At 41.8% G+C, this 18,929-nt stretch overlaps 2 long non-coding RNA genes across 7 annotated transcripts in view; one reads left to right on the top strand and one right to left on the bottom strand.

Moving 5' to 3' along the window:
- Positions 1–15,593, top strand: part of LOC135204078 (uncharacterized) — a 105,867-nt gene extending 90,274 nt beyond the window's left edge. For 2 of the 3 annotated variants that reach the window (XR_010312089.1, XR_010312087.1), the window contains exon 6: positions 15,332–15,593. This is a non-coding gene — a long non-coding RNA (uncharacterized LOC135204078). The remainder of the gene's footprint in view (positions 1–15,331) is intronic. The other variant, XR_010312088.1, reaches the window with a different exon arrangement.
- The window catches only part of LOC135204079 (uncharacterized), a 67,921-nt gene that overhangs the window by 4,619 nt on the left and 44,373 nt on the right, over positions 1–18,929 (bottom strand). Inside the window, exon 4 of one of the 4 annotated variants that reach the window (XR_010312092.1) lies at positions 8–1,674. The exons of the other annotated variants lie outside the window; for them this stretch is intronic. This is a non-coding gene — a long non-coding RNA (uncharacterized LOC135204079). Of the gene's footprint in view, positions 1–7; positions 1,675–18,929 lie in introns of those variants that run through there. 4 annotated transcript variants of the gene reach the window in all.

The raw sequence follows: 18,929 nt of genomic DNA, 5'->3' as shown, positions 1-18,929 counted from the left end.
TGCTGGCCATTGTTGATGAAAAATGAAAAAAAAAGCAAAACTGAGAAATTGGCATTTGAAAAAAAATTGGAATAATTGGCAATATAATTCTTCTCAGCCACAACCAAGGCATGCATAATGTGCACACACATTATGCATGCCAACAATATAAAACTATCCCAGAGTCATCAGTGTTAGACAGGATATCACTACTTGATAACTTTGCCTTTGTATCCCACACATATTCAAAACAAACTATTACTCAGAAAAGGGGGAAGGACAAAGGCAAGGCAAATGCAAGTTTTGACATGATTGTAGTGTGTGTTCTGCTATCCTCTTGCAGATCGATCACACCTAGATTCGAGATAGATGATGGTTTATGGAAAAACAACTTTTTTTGAAATGCCCTTCGGGTTGTGCTCGACCCTGCTAACCTATCCAGGGTTAAGGGCCCCAAACACTGAACAATTGTATGAACAATTGTCTGTATCTTTTGCAAAAACATTGTGTATGGGCTTATCTGAATGCAAAAGTGGGCAGAGTTTCGTGTCTGAATGATCTTAGCAGGAATCTGTCAAGACCAGGTAGCTGGCTTGCGACTAAGTCTGTCATACACAGATCATTCAATGTGTGTGTTTGTCTGCCAATATAAATGCTATTGCGCACATCTCTTCTAGAGATGATGTCATGTCTTCCAGAGACAAAATCTTTTTTCAGACTGAAATCGGTGCAGAGATCGTTCATACTGTCAGAATAGTGTGTCTGTGTCGATAATGATAATTGTTCAGACAGTCATTCAGTGTATGGGGCCCTTTAGATTATTCACCTTCAGTTGTATTTGACAAGTCTGCTGACTAATGAATGACCCCCCATTGTATTTGACCAGTGTTGATGAGTTTTCACCAGTACTAGACAGCATAAGGTGTCAAGGAAAACCCTTTTTTTTTCTGGCATCAGGAATTCATGAAACAAATGTACAATTCTTAAAAGTAGGACACCAGTTGTCTAGATTAGGTGAGAGCTCAAAATCAGTGGTGTAGGGCCTGTCCCTTGTCTTTTGGAAGAACTGTTATTTTCATTTTTCAGATAAGGGCTATTACACTCTTTTGACTCATTGAATAGGTCTTGAAGCTCATCAGACCACATTCTACCTGGAGTATGTCATCTGTAAGTGGTTGCTGTTTAGCAGGTTGCGTAGTTCCTTAAATCCATTTGCACAGAAAAGAATCATGCCAGTGTTGGTTGGATGTAAATCTTAGGATTAATGTTGACAGATTGAGCTCTTCTTTCTATGTTCTCTGTACATGGAGCAGCTGCTCAGGCTGAGTGTCTGCTGGATTTTGCTACAATATACAAGTAATCCACATCTCCTTTTAACAAGTTATAGAGACAGCAGTAGTACTATACTCTGCACCTGTGTTAGCCAGACTTTTATACCACTTACGTAGATAGCTCATAGTTCTTCAAACTAACCTTTATTGAGTGAGACTAGACATGCTTGATTGGGCTCAGGGCCTTACCACCCTAGCCTCCATATGACAGACTTAATGGAAGGTTAAAAGAGACATTGCCCCCCTTACTCTCATACTTGACTGGGATCGTAACATTTCTGGGTGGATTTCAACTTCCAGTTGGTTGAGAGAACCTCTTGTCTAAGGAGTAAGTCTCTTACATAACAGGCTATGGTTTGTATTTCTGTGAACAAATAAGTTTTTAAAAGTAATTAGTAATATTTTCTAGGAATACAGAAAGCATTTTATCTCCACCTCAGTTATCCCACTGTGTTCCTGATGCTGAAGGAAAAGTGCTAATTTAAGTATGCATTACAGATATGAAACAATGTGATATTGTTACTGAATAGATAATAAATGTAGTCACATATACATAAAAGTTTCTATGTCAATATCACTTACAATGATAATATGCTTGAAACAATTTCTAGATTACCACTTACAATGATAATATGCTTGAAACAATTTCTAGATTACAAATGAAAGTTTCTTAAGGGAACTAACTCCAAAACATAGTTATTATGAATATAAATAATAAAGGGAAGTAACCATTCAAATAGCATAGACCATAATCATATATCTTCCCCCTGGTTTTGTATACATACATGATCCCCTACGATCAATGTAGGTAATAGTTTCGTATGTTGTTCTAGCCTCTGCTATTTTCATGTGGCACTGCCGCACGCAATGTCAAAGTTTCATGCCAAATAGCATGTGGTTGGTAATGACCGGGTGGGATCGGTATGAAGTCCTGAAAGGGATGGCCGACTACACATTGCTGGGGACAATTTGGTGTCTATTTGGTGTGTTTCTGCACTGTAAAATGGCCTGTTAGAAGGATTCGTCTCAAGACTTCCATCTGGTGTTGTATTGTCCATTATAAGGTGTTTTACAGTGTTTACCCCAACTTCTGCATGACAATTACTATGAGGAAAGGCCGCTGATGATAACCGATGATGTACCCCCCCTCCCCCAAGTCATTGAGGAACTTCAAAGTTTAAGAGGTGGTAAACTCTGGACCCCTGTCTGATGCCAGTTCATGAGGTATGCCAAATGTGATGAAGGTACTATAATGGAGGCATTCAGACCACCTGCTCCACCATGTGCACATTCAATTATAGGCCAGTTGGAGTTTCTCCACCAATAAGTAGTTGCAACCTTTGTACTGAAAAAAAGCTGGGCATATGCACTGGAAAGGGTAGGTAGGGTCAAACAGGGTGTTGGGGAGCATTGGGGTTTGATGGGCATGCGATTGCATAGCTGGCAATATGCAAGCAAATTGCTGATGGCTGGGGTTACACCTGGCCAGAAGACGGATGAGTCTGCTCTTGCTGTCATTACTGTAACACCCTGATATGCAGAATGTAGAGTCCAAGACCTCCTGCCTGAGTGAAAGTGGGCCAGAACACGATTCTTGTAAAGGATCACTCCATCCCTGTGTAAGTGATCCCTAAAGGGAAGTTTTCTTGGATGGACTTGGAGATTTCCAGACAATTGTCTGACATGCCCGAATCGATGGCTTTTAATAGGGTTTGCATGTCAGGGTCACTAGATGTAGCTAGACAAACTCGATCCCATGTAACAGACTTGAGGGTTTTCAAAGAGGAGATTGCTGCAATTTCAACCTTACTGTCTATCAATACGTCAAAGCCATGTGTATGGTGTCTGTCCATTAATGAGGAACTGAGGGTGATGTCAAGCATACAGAATTGGACTGAGGCTATGTCATCTATAAGGAGCATCCTTTCCCGCTGGCCTGTTGGATGTCGGGAAAGACTGTCAGTTGCATAATGTTTGACACCTATGAACCATCTGAAATTTGTAGCAGTCTTTTCCTTCAGGTTTCTGAGGCATGAGTTTGAGATGTTTTCAAGGGACCTGTTGCCAAACACTTTCAGCACCGGCTTGTGGTCAACAGCAATGACCAACCAACTACAGCCCAGTACAAAGTACCTGGCTTAATTTAGGGCATCTGGTACTGCCAATGCTTTTTGAGGGTAAAATAATTAACTCCCTTCAGTTTCACAGGCTATTACACTCTTTTGACTCATTGAATAGGTCTTGAAGCTCATCAGTCCCTTGAATGACATGTTTGGCTTCAGAAACTGTCGAAACGGCAGTTTTGTTGACTATGCTAATTGCATGTGTAGCAGAATGCATCTGCATTGTCACAGGAATAAGGTCGGTTTTGGGTAAGCCTAGCTGGTGGATAACTTTCACGCTGGTGAGACAACTCTGACATCCTGTGTGTGAGTAGCTGAAAGTGTGTGTTTTTCAATTCAAAGCCTAAGGTTGAATAATCACCACAAGTAACCTTAGCATTAACATCAATAAAGGTTTGAGATGCTGAACGTTTTTTACTCTGTTCGTAAGTTTGTCATAGATATGATGGTCAATATCTAAAGCATGTTCAAAACCATAGTCACTTAACATACATGAATCATGAAAAGTATTTATAGTATTGCTAAATGTGCATAAGGCACCAGACACAGTAGAAACATTGGAGATGATGTTGTCTCTTGTTAATTTTGGTTTGTCCTTACTACGGCATACACTCTTGATGTGGTGGTTGCGGTTGCATAAATTACATACTTGTCCATATGCTGGGCAAACGGAATGTCAAATACGATGTGAGGCACTTGCACCACGACCCTTCTTTCCATACTAAGTGCAGTTTTCTGACTAGTCCTTATGTATTTCACTTTTGTTTTTTCTGTATGTATCGCTAGCAGCTGCTGCAGCATTTGAATCCAACAGACTTGAAGCAGTGTGTTTTCCAGCCTCCTTTGCTTCAACAAACTTGAATACCTCTTCTAAACCCAGATCTTGATTAGGGTTACCAAGTAAGTCCAATTGAATCTCCGTTCCTTAGTAAGAACATCACGAAGGATGGCATCTGTATGGTTTACATCAATGTTACGGTGATGACACTGAATTATACATTTTCATACACTGGCTTGGCCTCGTATGCAAGCACTGAAACTTCAATGTCTTATCATAATCTTGTTGCTTGTTTGCCAAATTTACTCTGGCAACCATTTGGTTTTCTTCTCTAACAGCCAGTATTTTTATGGCTGTTTTTTGAGTAAGTTTGTCTCCATATGAGTGCATAAGGTATTTTCTAAGAGGCTTGTCACAACATTCGAGGAGCTGTATGACTATCTCTGCCTTCCAGTTTTCTGGGCTCAGCCCGTGTCGCTTCGTGAAATATCCTTTCAGTTCATATTTCTAAGGTAAATAATACTAACATTACCAGAGAAAAATAAAAAGGGGATGTAAGAGCATTCTGACTCGCTCACCCTAAATAAAAGAGGGTGTCGGTATGGTACTGGGGCGAGTGAAACCACTACCACGGGCCTCTTGTCATTTAGATCTCTCCTCCACAAAATCCCAAATCCCTTGCTAAGAGAGAGCTGGTACACAGCCTGCGCCAGCAACTACTACTACTTGCTCACCCACGCCAACACCAGCGCCTCTAGCGGTCATCCTTTCCGTTAGTAGCACCCTGAATGCACATGTTTTTTCTTTCTCAGTGCTTTTTTGCTTTCAATTTAGATTTTTTCTTGTCAATTTAGATTTTTTCTTGTATCATGGAACTTCAAGCCATCGCCGCAGCTAAGTTAAGTACTGCCTAAGTGTTTCACGTAATTTTAGCCAGCTAGGACCCGTTTTACCGCTGTTTTTAGGTATTATTACGGTGCCTCCTGCGACATGGCTTCAGGCTCGCCATACTGGCTCGCCTCGTGTGATTCGTTCTAGCTCTTTCGGTCTCCCATACCGTTGTAGCTATGTCTGCACAGTATTTATGCTTATTTCTACATGTGGTGCAAGATGTGCTAATTGTATTTTACTTATGGGAATCCTATGCCTTTAAGTCTTAGCTCAGTGTTCATGCATGCATGTGCCTTTGTCTAGGTCTGTTAGGCATGTGGGGTTGAATGCCCCGCTCTCTCTTTTTAGTCCTACCACCCTGGCCGTCGCCCTCCGTTTCTACGTATCGGCAGAGGCCAGCTCCCGAGTAGTTGGGCTTCCTACCTTCCAGGTAGATTAGCCTAGCTTCTCTAGGACGTTGCTTTCCCTTTGTCTTATGATTCCCTTCCTTTCTATTTTGATAACTGTGTTTTATTTATATCGCATGTAGGAGACGGTTTGTGCTAGCCTAGGCTACCTTAGTTCGCCTGGTTTATCCGTCCGCGTGGTCCTACCACGTTTGCGGTGGGCCAGACGATCGCCACGAGCCATCAGCTCAGTCCCCCTCCCCTACGCAGGTGGGAAGGCAGGTCGCGCTCGCTCACGGTTGCCACGGCAACCACCCGAGCTCTCCTCCCCCCCTCCTCTCCCCCCAGAGAGGATACGGGAGTCTCAGGGGCGAGGGGGGGGGGGAATTCCGAAGTCTGGCTCTTAATTACTGTTCTCACCCTGGGTTTCCATGGGGGGTCTCTTGTACGCTCGGGTTGGGTTGGCCACCTCGCTCGCTTGTACTCGGACCTCCTCGGGTCCCTCCTCAGCTCTCTCCTACCCCGGTCACCCCCCCCCCCCCCCCCCTGTCTACCCCACCCACCGCGCCAGCGGCGGGCTCAGCTGGCCCCGCCAGTTCTTCTAGGGGTGACGGGGAGTAGCACCACTACATGCATCTATCTATCAATCTATATATATATATATATAATATATATATATATATATATATACATATAAATTTGTCTCTTATTGTTATCTTTCAATGTCATCATTATTGTTTGTATTTTCCGCTAAGGCGGCGGAGTGCCCGCTCACCAACCAGGTTCTCCTCCTGCCTGCGAAATTTTTATACGGCGGAGCTGCGCTCCGCCTATCCTTGTTATATCTTTTCTGGCTTAAACCTCTCATGTTCCTCCGCCGTCCTTGTACTCCTCACCCCGGCGTATAGACTGGTGGCTAGTTTGGTGAAACTCCTTACTCCGGTGCCCCGGAAACTACCTGACTAGTATACCAGGCCTCACGGACATATCTCTACAGGAGAACAGGAGAGGGCTAATGCCAAAAATTTTTCACTCCGGCATATAGCGGAGTATTACAGTGGACCCCCCGTATTCGCGTTCTCCAGATTCGCGGACTCACACATTCGCGGATTTCTCTGGGGGACGTTTCCCTGCATTCGCGGTATTTTTCTATGAGAAATATCCACAAATTCCTGGTTTTTTTGATGAATTTCATCATAAAATGCACTTTTTGTGATAAAACTATTAAAAAAAACCACGTATGAAAATTTTTAGTGGGTTTTCTTCAGTTTAAACTAACAAAATAGGCTGTTTTTAGCATTTTCATAGGGGTTCCAAACATTCGCGGGTTCTAACTATTCACGGGGGGGTCTGGTACGCATCCCCCGCGAATACGGGGGGACCACTGTATATCTCTTAACGGGCTAGTCCTGTTAGTAACCGCCGATACTCATGTACCTGTTCACTTCCAGGCTACCAATTGCCAGGAATCCGACTGCAATGCTATATTGCAGGACCCCTGTGGCCACGAGGTCTGCCGGACTCACGCCCCCTGCGCCATCCGCTATGGTGACATAGCGGTATGGCACCACGAAGCCTGCTCGATATGCTACGATCTGGTAGAGCAGTTTTCCTCCGGCGTAAGTATATAACTGATTATTCAAACAATCCTATAAGAGATATAAATGACATATAGTTTTAGATAATTAATCATATAACTTTGGGGCTTCGTTGTAAGGACTACAATGACCCTCTTTTCCAGGCTACCGCCGTGAAAGACGCCGCTTCAGCAACCCTGAGGGCCTGGGTCGGCGGGTTCGGGAAGAATGTGACTAAGGGGCAGCCATACATCCTGGACAAGAGTATGGCTGTCCACCTCTTCCCGGGCGGGAAATCAACTGGATACGTCGACCCGGCAGCAGCGGCCCCTTACATCTCCGCCATTCAGCAGCAGGTGGCGCAGGCGCTGGCGATCCAAGGCAATCCTGAGATCGCGGACGATTTGGCTACCCTGGACCTGAATTTAGAGCCAATGGCGGTAGGTGAATCAGGTAACTTGTTAGTTGAGGTAGGTTTGTTGGGGGCTCAAGGGATTCCCTTGGGTCCTTCTGGATCTTCATCACCATAATTAACTCTTGCCTACTTCTTTTCCTCCTTCAAAGGCTTTTCGGGAGAGTAAATTTTGGTTAAATTTTGGTTTGCCGAAATCCACTTCGTAAGCTATCCCTGAAGGGTTAAAGGTGAAGCGGGGGAGTTAAAGATCCCATAGAGAGGACGTCGTCTAAGAAAGACCACGTCCTCCGCACCTCATAAGTCTCCAGCTCACCACCCGGAGCAGAAAAGTTTGAAGTCTTCTGTCTACTTTCGCACTCCAAAAGGGTCCAGGGGCAAGTCCTCAAAGGATAAGGCCCGAGCTTTCTACGGAGCCTGAGCCTTCAACTTCTACAGGGACAGCGTCCCCAGACTCCTATGGTTTATCAAGGACCCTAGTCCTTTTGATAACGAGGCATTTACTGCAAATATAATGCAGCAAATGGGGAACTTGGTCGGAAACCTAGTTAACGACAAGTTCGAACAGGTGTTTTCGCACATCTCCACCTCGTTCGAGGAGTCAGGTCAGTCGATCCGGAGCATTTCGGAGAGACTGACAAACCAAGAGAATCTGATGGCGGGCCTCAGGGAGAATCCCGCAGCAGTTCTCCCACAGTCTGGCATGGCAGCGCAACCCATGCCGGACTATGATTCCCTTCCTTCCTTCTCGACGAATAATCCATGGAGGGTTTCATCATACGCTCCCTTTAAAGACGGCATGCTGACGTTGCCGGATTGCGGTACTCGAAGATTAGAAGACTTCGAGTTTCACCCCACCAACCTCCAACCACCATTTACTGGCTATGCTCGTCTGACAGAGACGGCAATGAGAAGGGAGGATAGGATCCCGAAAGAAACGGTGATCTACAGCCGGGATCAAGCCCAAAGGGAGTGGCTCAGGAGCTTGGAAGATTGGGAGTGTGTAAACACCAAGCTTCAGGCTTTCAAAAGCCCCTTTACTATCTTTGTGGCAGAGGGAGAAACTCCTATCCCTTTCACCACAAAGCTAGCAGAGTTGACTCTACAGGCCGCCATGAAAGACGAGCCTATGCCCCAACTTAGGGAGACGGGAGCCAACATCACTCCTCCTTCCAGGAACCGAAGACCTTTGGGCGGATCTCCCAGCTACTTTCACAGTAGGGAAGCTCAAGCCAGATTGTGCAATAGCACAATTTGGCGAGAGACTCCCTAGACTTTCTGATAACCTCATCCAAGCAGAATTTGATGCTAGGACTAGGTTAGGGAGGACCTTAAATGCCCTAGTGATGACGGAGGTTGCCGCGGTGACGTACGGGACGGAACCTCTATTTAAGCTTCTGGCCAAAGCACAGACACACACCGTTCAGTGTGATCTGTACGACTTTGCCACAGCAAGACGCAACTGCAGGAAACATGTACTGCAAGAAGCGACTATTCATCATGAGCCGAATAAACTACTTGCGTCTTCAATCTGGGGTGCTGACCTCTTTCCAGAGGCTGTGGTTAACGAGGTCCAGCACAAAGCAACAAGGCTTAACCAGAGCCTTAAGGTCCGCTGGGGCCTGTCAGCTAAAAGGAAGCCCGAACCTACTTCCTCCGCTTCCAAAAAGCTGAAAAAACTGGAAAGTTCCCACCTTTCCAGGCTGCTCAGCAACAACAGGTGGTACATGCTGTGCCGGTGTCCCAGATGGTACAACCTTCCACCTCCAAGAACCAGTCCCAACCAATACTCCTACTGACCTCGCAGAATCAGCCCTCTACCTCATACGCAGTATCTCCGGCCTTCAACCCAGTCTTTCAAGGCGGAAGAGCACCTAGCAGAGGTAAGCACTTCCGGGAAGGACGTGGATCACGCCCTGCCCCAAGTCAGTGAGAACCCTCAGATAGGAGGGAGACTGATCCTCTATTGCCACAGATGGGGATTCAGCAATTGGGCACAAAGTATTGTGTCCAAAGGACTGGGATGGAGTTGGACCAAAGGTCCTCCTCCATCCAAGACCTTCCTTCAAAAACCATCAAAGGAATTGACGGAGTATGCACAAGAACTCCTTCAGAAAGGGGTAGTATCAAGAGTCAAGCATTTAAAGTTTCAAGGACGCTTGTTCAGCGTGCCAAAGAAAGGCTCAACCAAACGAAGAATAATCTTAGACTTGTCCCGTCTAAACTTATTCATTCGTTGCGAAAAGTTCAAAATGCTGACTATCTCGCAGGTGCGGACCTTACTTCCTCGTGGGGCCGTCACCACCCCTATCGATCTTACAGACGCATACTATCATATTCCAATTGCAAGGCACTTCCGCCCGTACCTAGGCTTCAGACTGGGAGACCAGGCATTCTCCTTCAAAGTGATGCCCTTCGGGTTGAACGTGGCCCCCAGGGTATTCACGAAGTTGGCGGAATCAGTAGTTCAACAACTAAGATCCCAGGAAATAATGGTAGTAGCGTATCTGGACGATTGGCTCGTTTGGGCAACAACCGTCGAAGAATGCCACAAAGCTACGGTCAAAGTAATACAGTTTCTGGAACATCTGGGGTTCCAGATAAACAAGACCAAGTCCAGGCTAACGCCGGACTCCGGCTTTCAATGGCTCGGCATTCAATGGGACTTGAACTCCCACACTGTCAATTCCGTTGGTCAAAAGGAAGGAAATAGCCAAAGCAACAAGGCAATTTTTCAAATGCAAACTAACATCAAGGAGAAACCAGGAAAGAATCCTAGGCTCTCTCCAGTTTGCATCGGTTAGAGATGTTCTGCTGTAGGCAAGGCTGAAAGATATAAATCGGGTCTGGCGCTCAAGAGCAAACAACAAATCTTGTGACAAGTTGTCAGCCATCCAGCCGATTCTCCGCAAACGACTCCGCCCCTGGGCGGAGGTCAAGAACCTATACAAGTCGATCCCTCTTCAATTTCCCCCTCCGGCGTTGGTTATCCACACGGATGCTTCTCTAAGCGGATGGGGAGGATACTCCCAATTCAAGAAAGTACAAGGGACTTGGTCACCTCAGTTCCGCCAGCTTCACATAAATGTATTAGAAGCTATGGCAGTATTCCTCACATTGAAGAGGCTTCTACCAGCCAAGAAATCCCACATCAAGCTGGTATTGGACAGTGCAGTAGTAGTACACTGCATCAACAGGGGAGGATCCAAATTAAGTCATGTGAACCACGTCATGATAGCCATTTTCTCACTAGCAGCCAAATACAAATGGCATCTATCCTCCACTCACCTGGCGGGAGTAAGGAACGTAATAGCAGACGCCCTGTCTCGCTCAGTTCCTCTAGAATCGGAGTGGTCTCTGGACAGGCGTCATTCAAGTGGATATGCCAAAAGGTCCCAGGCCTCCAGGTGGATCTTTTCGCATCACAATCGAACCACAAGCTCCCATGCTATGTGGCTCCCAACCTGGACCCTCTGGCTTATGCCACAGACGCCATGTCCATAGATTGGAATCAGTGGAAGAAGATATACATCTTTCCTCCAGTGAATCTTCTATTGAAAGTCCTGAACAAACTCAGGTCTTTCAAAGGGCAAGTTGCTCTAGTAGCCCCGAATTGGCCCAAGAGCAACTGGTTCCCTCTTCTGGAATTGGGTCTCTGGTTTCAACGGATTCCCAATCCCAAGCTATCTCAACAAGTACAAATGAGGACTGTGTTCGCTTCCTCAGGAATTCTCAAAACCGTAACTTTATGGACTTCATGAAGTTCGCGGCTAAAAGAGATGCAAATATTGATCCTCAAAATATCCTTTTCTTAGAATCAGATAAAAGAGAATCAACTTTACGTCAGTATGACGCAGCTGTTAAAAAGCTAGCAAATTTCCTGAAGGAAACAGAATCTCGAACCATGACAACTAATCTGGCTATCTTCTTCTTCAGATCCTTATTTGAAAAAGGTTTAGCAGCTAGTACTATTACTAAAAATAAGTCAGCCTTAAAGAAAATCTTCCAGTTTGGCTTTAAGATAGACTTAACACTCTTATTTTTTGTCTATTCCTAAGGCTTGTGCTAGGCTCAGACCATCAGAGAGACCTAGCTCAGTTTCATGGTTCTTAAATGATGTTCTCAAACTGGCTTCAGATACTGACAACAATTCATGTAGCTACAGTGGTCCCCCCATATTCGCAGGGGATGCGTACCAGACCCCCCCATGAATAGTTAGAATCCGCGAATGTTTGGAACCCCTATGAAAATGCTAAAAACAGCCTATTTTGTTAGTTAAAACTCAAGAAAAACCACTAAAAATTTTTCATACTTGGTTTTTTAATAGTTTTATCACAAAAAGTGCATTTTATGATGAAATTCATCAAAAAAACCAGGAATTTGTGGATATTTATCATAGAAAAATACCGCGAATGCGCGAATTTTTCGCGAATAATGCAGGGAAACTTTCCCCAGAGAAATCCGCGAATGTGAGAGTCCGCGAATCTGGAGAACGCGAATACGGGGGGTCCACTGTATATACCACTCCTAAGGAAAACATTATTTCTGCTAAGCCTGGCTTCAGGAGCCAGGATATCTGAACTGTCGGCTCTCTCTAGAGACTCTGGCCATATCGAATTTCTTCCGTCAGGAGAAGTTCTTCTATCCCCAGACCGTAGTTTTTTGGCCAAAAATGAGGATCCTTTAATGAGATGGGCTCCTTGGAAGATCCTCCCTCTTCCTCACGACCCTTCTCTATGTCCAGTGACGACCTTATGAGCCTACCTGTCCGGGACATCTAGGTCCTCGGGTCCCTTATTCATAAGAGAGAAAGGTGGCACTATTTCCTTAAAAGGAATTAGGCAACAAATCCTATACTGTATCAAGCAAGCCAACCCTGATTCATTCCCCAAAGCCCACGACATTAGGGCAGTAGCCACCTCAATTAATTATTTTCAACACATAAATTTCGATGATCTAAAGAAGTATACGGGCTGGAAGTCGCCGACAGTATTCAGACGTCACTACGTGAAATCCTTAGAATCTCTTAAATTTCCAGCAGTGGCAGCGGGAAACACAGTTTCTCCTGACACTGCCTAAGTAGTTTTAGTCATAGATCCAGATCTCCTTTCTACCTGCCTCAATAACAATTTTCCTGTGATCCTGCCACCAGGCTCTACCCTGATTCGAGCCTTAGCTGCCAAAAGGCTATATCGTGATGTTTTCCCTTATTTTTATGCTAGGGTTACTCACAACTGTATATAATGTATTATTCTAGTTTTAAGTTATCGTAAGTTAGCATAAGTATACTGTTAATTCCTTGTTACTTATTTTAAGGCTAACATAAGTTACTATAAGTTAGTTTAAGTATTTATACGATAACTTTGTAATATTTAATCTAGATTATACTTATCTTATGTTTTTTCGTGTTTTCTTATTACCTTATACTGTTACCTTTTCCCCAAGCTTGTGCTAATTCTCTGGTACTATTTCACGAAGCGACACGGGCTGAGCCCAGAAAAGGGATTTTGACGAAGGAAAAATCTATTTCTGGGCAAGGGCCCATGTCGCCCAGTGAAATCCCCCCCTTTTTTCTCTCCCACCCTTGTGCCCAAGCTTGGTCTTCTAACTTCAAGGATGACCGCTAGAGGCGCTGGTGTTGGCGTGGGTGAGCAAGTAGTAGTAGTTGCTGGCGCGGGCTGTGTACCAGCTCTCTCTAGCAAGGGGATTTTGTGGAGGAGAGATCTAAATGACAAGAGGCCCGTGGTAGTGGTTTCACTCGCCCCAGTACCATACCAACACCCACTTTTATTTAGGGTGAGCGAGTCAGAATGCTCTGACATCCCCTTTTTATTTTTCTCTGGTAATGTTCGTATTATTTACCTTAGAAATATGAAATGAAAGGATGTTTCACTGGGCGACACGGGCCCATGCCCAAAAATAGATTTTTCCTTCGTCAAAATCCCTCTTTTGCAGCAACGTATATATTCGTACACCCAGTCCTCACTTGTACCTGCCAGCGAGTTTGTTGGCTATTTTACTTTCTCAGCTTTAGTGGATGGTCCTAGTGAAAGAATCATCAAATGGCCCGTGATTAGTGCAATGACAATGGCAGCATCCAGGTCATCAGTTTCATATGTACAGCCAGGGATCGGGCACTTCACAATCAGCATCTTTGGAGAACAAGTACTGTTTTTATATAAGAACTCCGTCTATTTGCTTGACTCTATTGAGAGCAACAATGAACGTAGTTTGAAAGTACACAAATGAAAGGTATTGAAATAACTGCTAATTTAAGTATGCATTACAGATATGTAATAATTAATTCAAAATTGTTACTAAATAAATGTAGTCACATTATACATAAAAGTTTCTATGTCAATATCAGTTATACTTACAATGATAATGTGCTTTAAACAATTTCTAGGTTACAAATGATAGTTACTTAATAAGGGATCTAACTCCACAACATAGTTATTATCAATTTAAATTATAAAGGGAAGTAACCATTCAAGTAGCATAACCCATAATCATATAACAGTCAGTGAGTGAAGGGTATTCCCTCACTTAATCCCTTTAACCATCAGTAAGCTAGCATGTTGCCAAGCTTTAGTGACCAATTCCAGTACAAATTTCTAAAAATTTATTTTCTGTTTTATCATGTTTTATCATTTAAATTTTTCTGCCGACTGGCTATGGAGGACCGTTGCTGTTCATGAGACTATTCTTTCAGATATAACTTTGAGTAACTTGAGTGGACTAAATGGCAAGATCCCTTTTCAGTCTGTGGTTTTGGTTGTTGTTTGAGGCTCTTGGTTTATTGTTTTATTAGTTGCATTTATTGCTTATAATTACTAAAACAGTCTAGGTGATAGCATTTGAGGAGACCAAGCTCCTGTTCTTCCTAGCTTATGTGTTTCATCTTTGTATACTGAAATTAAGTGTTATAGGCACCTGTTAAGTATTAGTATATTTTCAGGGGATAATTATAACTGTATCTTATGTCTATTTAAATCACATTTCTCTTGATGTCTTCCTATTGGTTTCTAGTATAGATCGGTAAAGTATGGTCAGTCTTCTACAGCTGTTGAAGAATGTTGCCAACTTTTGCTTTTAATGTGAATTTGTTTGTTGTCAATGACCTCTCATTGACCTCGACATGTATTCATATTTCACATTAAATCTGCCTCATTCAATCTTATAGAGTCATGTGAACATTGGAATGGGAGAAATGAACATTGGAATAGATTACTGTGGTATGGTAGTGTACTTTTTCTACTTTGATTTTTAAGTGGGACCTTAGATCGGCTCCTCTGTAGACGAAGGATATTGAGGAAGGAAGAGGCTAAATGGCAAGGGACCTCTGGTAGTGGTTTCCACTCGCCCCATATACCATACCGACACCTTTATTTAAAGGTGACCGAGCCAGTATACTCTGGCATTACCATTTTAGTTTTTCTCTGGTATTTGTAGCAATACTTTACCTTAGAAATGATTACAAAAGGAAGCATTTCATGGAGCGACACAGGCTGAGCCCAGAAATGAACATTGGAATAGATTACTGTGGTATGGTAGTGTACTTTTTCTACTTTGATTTTTAAGTTTATTTCTGTATACCATGGGTTCTGCTATTAAAAAAAAAAAAAAACTTTAATTTTATTCAGTCTCCTTTACTTGCAGGATACAGTTTATTTGGTCTTGCAAAAGAATCAGTAAAGTTAGTTATGTAAAATATCAACCAGATCATAAGTCAACTATCGTAATGTATGTATAACATTAACAATGGGAGTATGTATAATTGCTGTATGTTGAAGATGACTTCCACTGACATAAATTGATTCAATAAGGATATTAAATCCATCTCTCTTTCCCCAGCCAGACCCTGATCATAGCTGCAGCCCAGTGGGAGAAGTCCTGCTTCAACTTGAAAAGTATTTCAACAGAAGTCATATTGCAAAGGATGAAAAAGCAAAGGATGAAAAACAAAATTGGCAAATTGACCCCTTCCAGGCATTCATTGAATTAACACTTTTTGAAGACCGCAGCCCCTTTAAAAAACTTTACCTTCCCTCGATATTCTATTAAAATCACCCTATTAAGAATCCTTTTAAATATTGCCCTTAAAATAAAGCAGTAATGAAAATATGTACGTATTCATTTCTACAAACATAAACTAAAGGAAAAAGATTCATAGTTAGGATATTCTACAAAATCTGTCCCTGAAGTCTTCCATTGGAATATAAGGTCCAACTTTGGCCTTCCCTAACACTGAATTCTAGGTTGTATCCTTTCCTCTTAGCAACTTATCCTTGGCCTCGACTTGAAACAGCACCTTTCTTAGCCTATACCTTATAAGCCATGCCTTCCTTAAAGCCTTTCCTTAAGAAATATTCCTTTCTTAAGTCTATCATTTCAGAACTATACATATAATTACTTCATAATCACTATTTTGCAAAATCTTCAACTTCACAAGTTATAAATTCCCCAGAAGACTATATAAAATAAATGAAGATAGAACATATCTGACACCAGTTAATTACATGCCATTTTCTATTAAATGAGAATAGACACTTGAAACCAACAAATCATTGATATTCAATACAGCAGTGTTACCATCCTAAGATGCTGCAACCACATCTCAACAACAGTATCTGTACCATAAAGTATTACATGAAAATTTGACTAAAGCTTTGATATGGTTACATGTTACTGCATGAATATGGAGATAATTTGCAAAATACCAGATCTCCTTAATGGATCAGAGGTTGGCCAGTCTTTTGGGTTTATTCTTTTATTTTATTTTATTTTATGAGAGAGAGAGAGAGTGAGTGAGTGAGTGAGTGAGTGAGTGAGAGTGAGTGAGTGAGTGAGTGAGTGTCATTAATATTTAGTACTATAAAGATACCAGTACAATTGCGAGACATTATTTTTGGGCAAACATTTTGACTTAGTTTAAAGTTCATGTTAGCTGTAGGATTTATTACATTGAGTTAACTGTCCTATGTAGAAAACAAAAATTGTGGGAAAAAAAAATCCTACAGACAAAAGTCACAGATAGGATGCAACAAACAGCTTAACAAAGCTGCCATTAAACAACTGATTTGAAGACGTGGTTCAGAGGTCACGTAAAGCCTTAGTCCTGTTGCTGAATAACAACTGGTTCCATGCAACCTAAAAACACCATACAAACAAAAAACTAATTGGAAGTCTTCTCTATATTTTGAAGTACGATGAGCATTTGAGGGTTTAATTCTACAAGGAAATTACAATGATATACTATATCAGCAATGTGTAAAGAAAGTCAAGCATTAACATAAATGTTGTCAAGTTGTTAAGTAAACTGCTATTAACCTGTCAGTCAAGGGCAGTGCTATCTTGTACACTGCATAATTGTACAGAAATATTCAGGAAAAATTAGACTGTCTTTAGGAAAATGACCGCTATCCCAGGTCTCGAAGCTAAAAAACATAGTGGCCTAAGGTCTCCATATGATATGTATTGCAATATGAATATCTTATGGTATCCAAATTACAGTAGTACGGTGGTCCCCCCGTATTCACGGGGGATGCGTACCAGACACCCCCGTGAATAGTTAGAACCCGTTAATGTTTGGAACCCCTATAAAAATGCTAAAAACAGCCTATTTTGTTAATTAAAACTCAAGAAAAACCCACTAAGAATGTTTATACTTGGTTTTTTTAATAGTTTTATCACAAAAAGTGCATTTTATAATAAAATTGCTAAAAAAATCAGGAATTTGTGGATATTTCTCATAGAAAAATACAGCGAATTTTCCGTGAATAATGCGGGGAAATGTTCCCGAGAGAAATCCACGAATGTGCGATTCCGCGAATCTGAAGAACACGAATACGGGGGTACACTGTACATACGTAGTTCAATTCAGTGGCTGCAATATCAAATACCGATTAAGGGCTGTTAGTCAATCACATATAGAACTTGTACTATATGCAAGTATAATTGCCAAAAGGCCTAAGCCAATCTTTCAGATATGACTTTTGTTGAAATACCTCAAGATGAGGATTATTCACATAAAATACTTTCTAGTATATGAACATCTGTTAAAGGCCCGTTGTTGGTACTGTTTAGTTTGATGGCCTATGAGCGGCATCGAGCGAAAAATTGTTGCAAAATGTCTGTATCACTTGAGAAATCTACTTTAATGTCCTACTGAAAGTACCAATTTGCTACGATAATAAATGACGCATTTAGAAAAAATATCAAATCAAAGTAGTATAAGTATATCTATGTATCTCGATATTTTGAACTCATCACAGTCATATCACAAATGTAATATGCTGTATTTCCTTATATATTTTTACTGTGTATTTTCAAAAATATAAAATTATATAAGTGTAGGTAATACATCGTCAGCTTTAACTATAAACCATTGCAATTTGCAAACATAGTTCTGGTCCAGAATTATTCCTTCTGCTGTGTGACGTGATGTGATGCATTTCCTTCCTTTCTAGTGTAGCTATTTACATAATTGCAAATCCAAGAATCCATTCTTGGGAGGGGGGAAACGTCAACGATTGTGTGGAGGAAGCGAGGGACCTACAAAATGGTAAGCGTCTCTCGCATGCCTGATCTGGGTATAAATGAAAAAAGCTTTGTACTGAGTACAGCCAGTCCCCGCCTTATGTCAGGTTTGGCTTACGATATTCCGAGGTTAGGACACTTTTCTATTACAGTGGTACCTCTTTTGTCGAATGTTTCTTAAGTTGAACTTTCCGTTTTTCGAATGAAATTTTCTACAAAATTTGGTAGTTTCTGGAACAAAAGCTCGTACTTCATACTGACTGATTATCTAGTTTATACTTGTATTCAACGACCTACTGAGTCCAACATGTTAAACTCTATTAATTTTTTTTTTCATTTACAGTATATAGTTTAATGATAACTATATTTGACAAAATAAATAAAAGTATAAAGCATTTAATATAAAATTTAACTTTCAATATAACATTTAGCACAAAAGATGTATAAAATCTTACGTAACTACGGTGACATCACGCCCAGCTAACTTGAGACTGATTGATTGATTGATTTATTAAAGATTATCTGGTGTCGCCACTGCTAATGGTTACTGATGCCACTACAATGGAATATATAAAGCCTATGTAACTTGAGACTGAACGAGGGAGCTTGATATGTTGAGGAGAGAAGAAAAGTGTTAAAATATTACTGTATGTATGTAAAAGCAATAACAATTCACATAACAAAGGAAATTTCCCAACAAATTGAACATATAATGATAAAATATGAAAACATTCAAATGCAACATAGAAAAAAAAATAACTTCATTGAGCCAGTGTTCAGTGCGCCAAGTGAGACGGTCTAGTTGAACAATATTAACAAAATAGTAAATAAAATAAAGCTTTTCACAATAAAATTTAGCATAAACGATTAACAAAATCATTCGTCATTGCAGAGATACACAGCTAACCTGAGG

This window comes from Macrobrachium nipponense, chromosome 44 (assembly GCF_015104395.2).
Source record: "Macrobrachium nipponense isolate FS-2020 chromosome 44, ASM1510439v2, whole genome shotgun sequence".
Lineage (NCBI taxonomy): Eukaryota > Metazoa > Arthropoda > Malacostraca > Decapoda > Palaemonidae > Macrobrachium > Macrobrachium nipponense.
The sequence above is the reverse complement of the archived record's forward strand: the minus strand, read 5'-3'. Positions and strand labels throughout refer to the sequence as shown.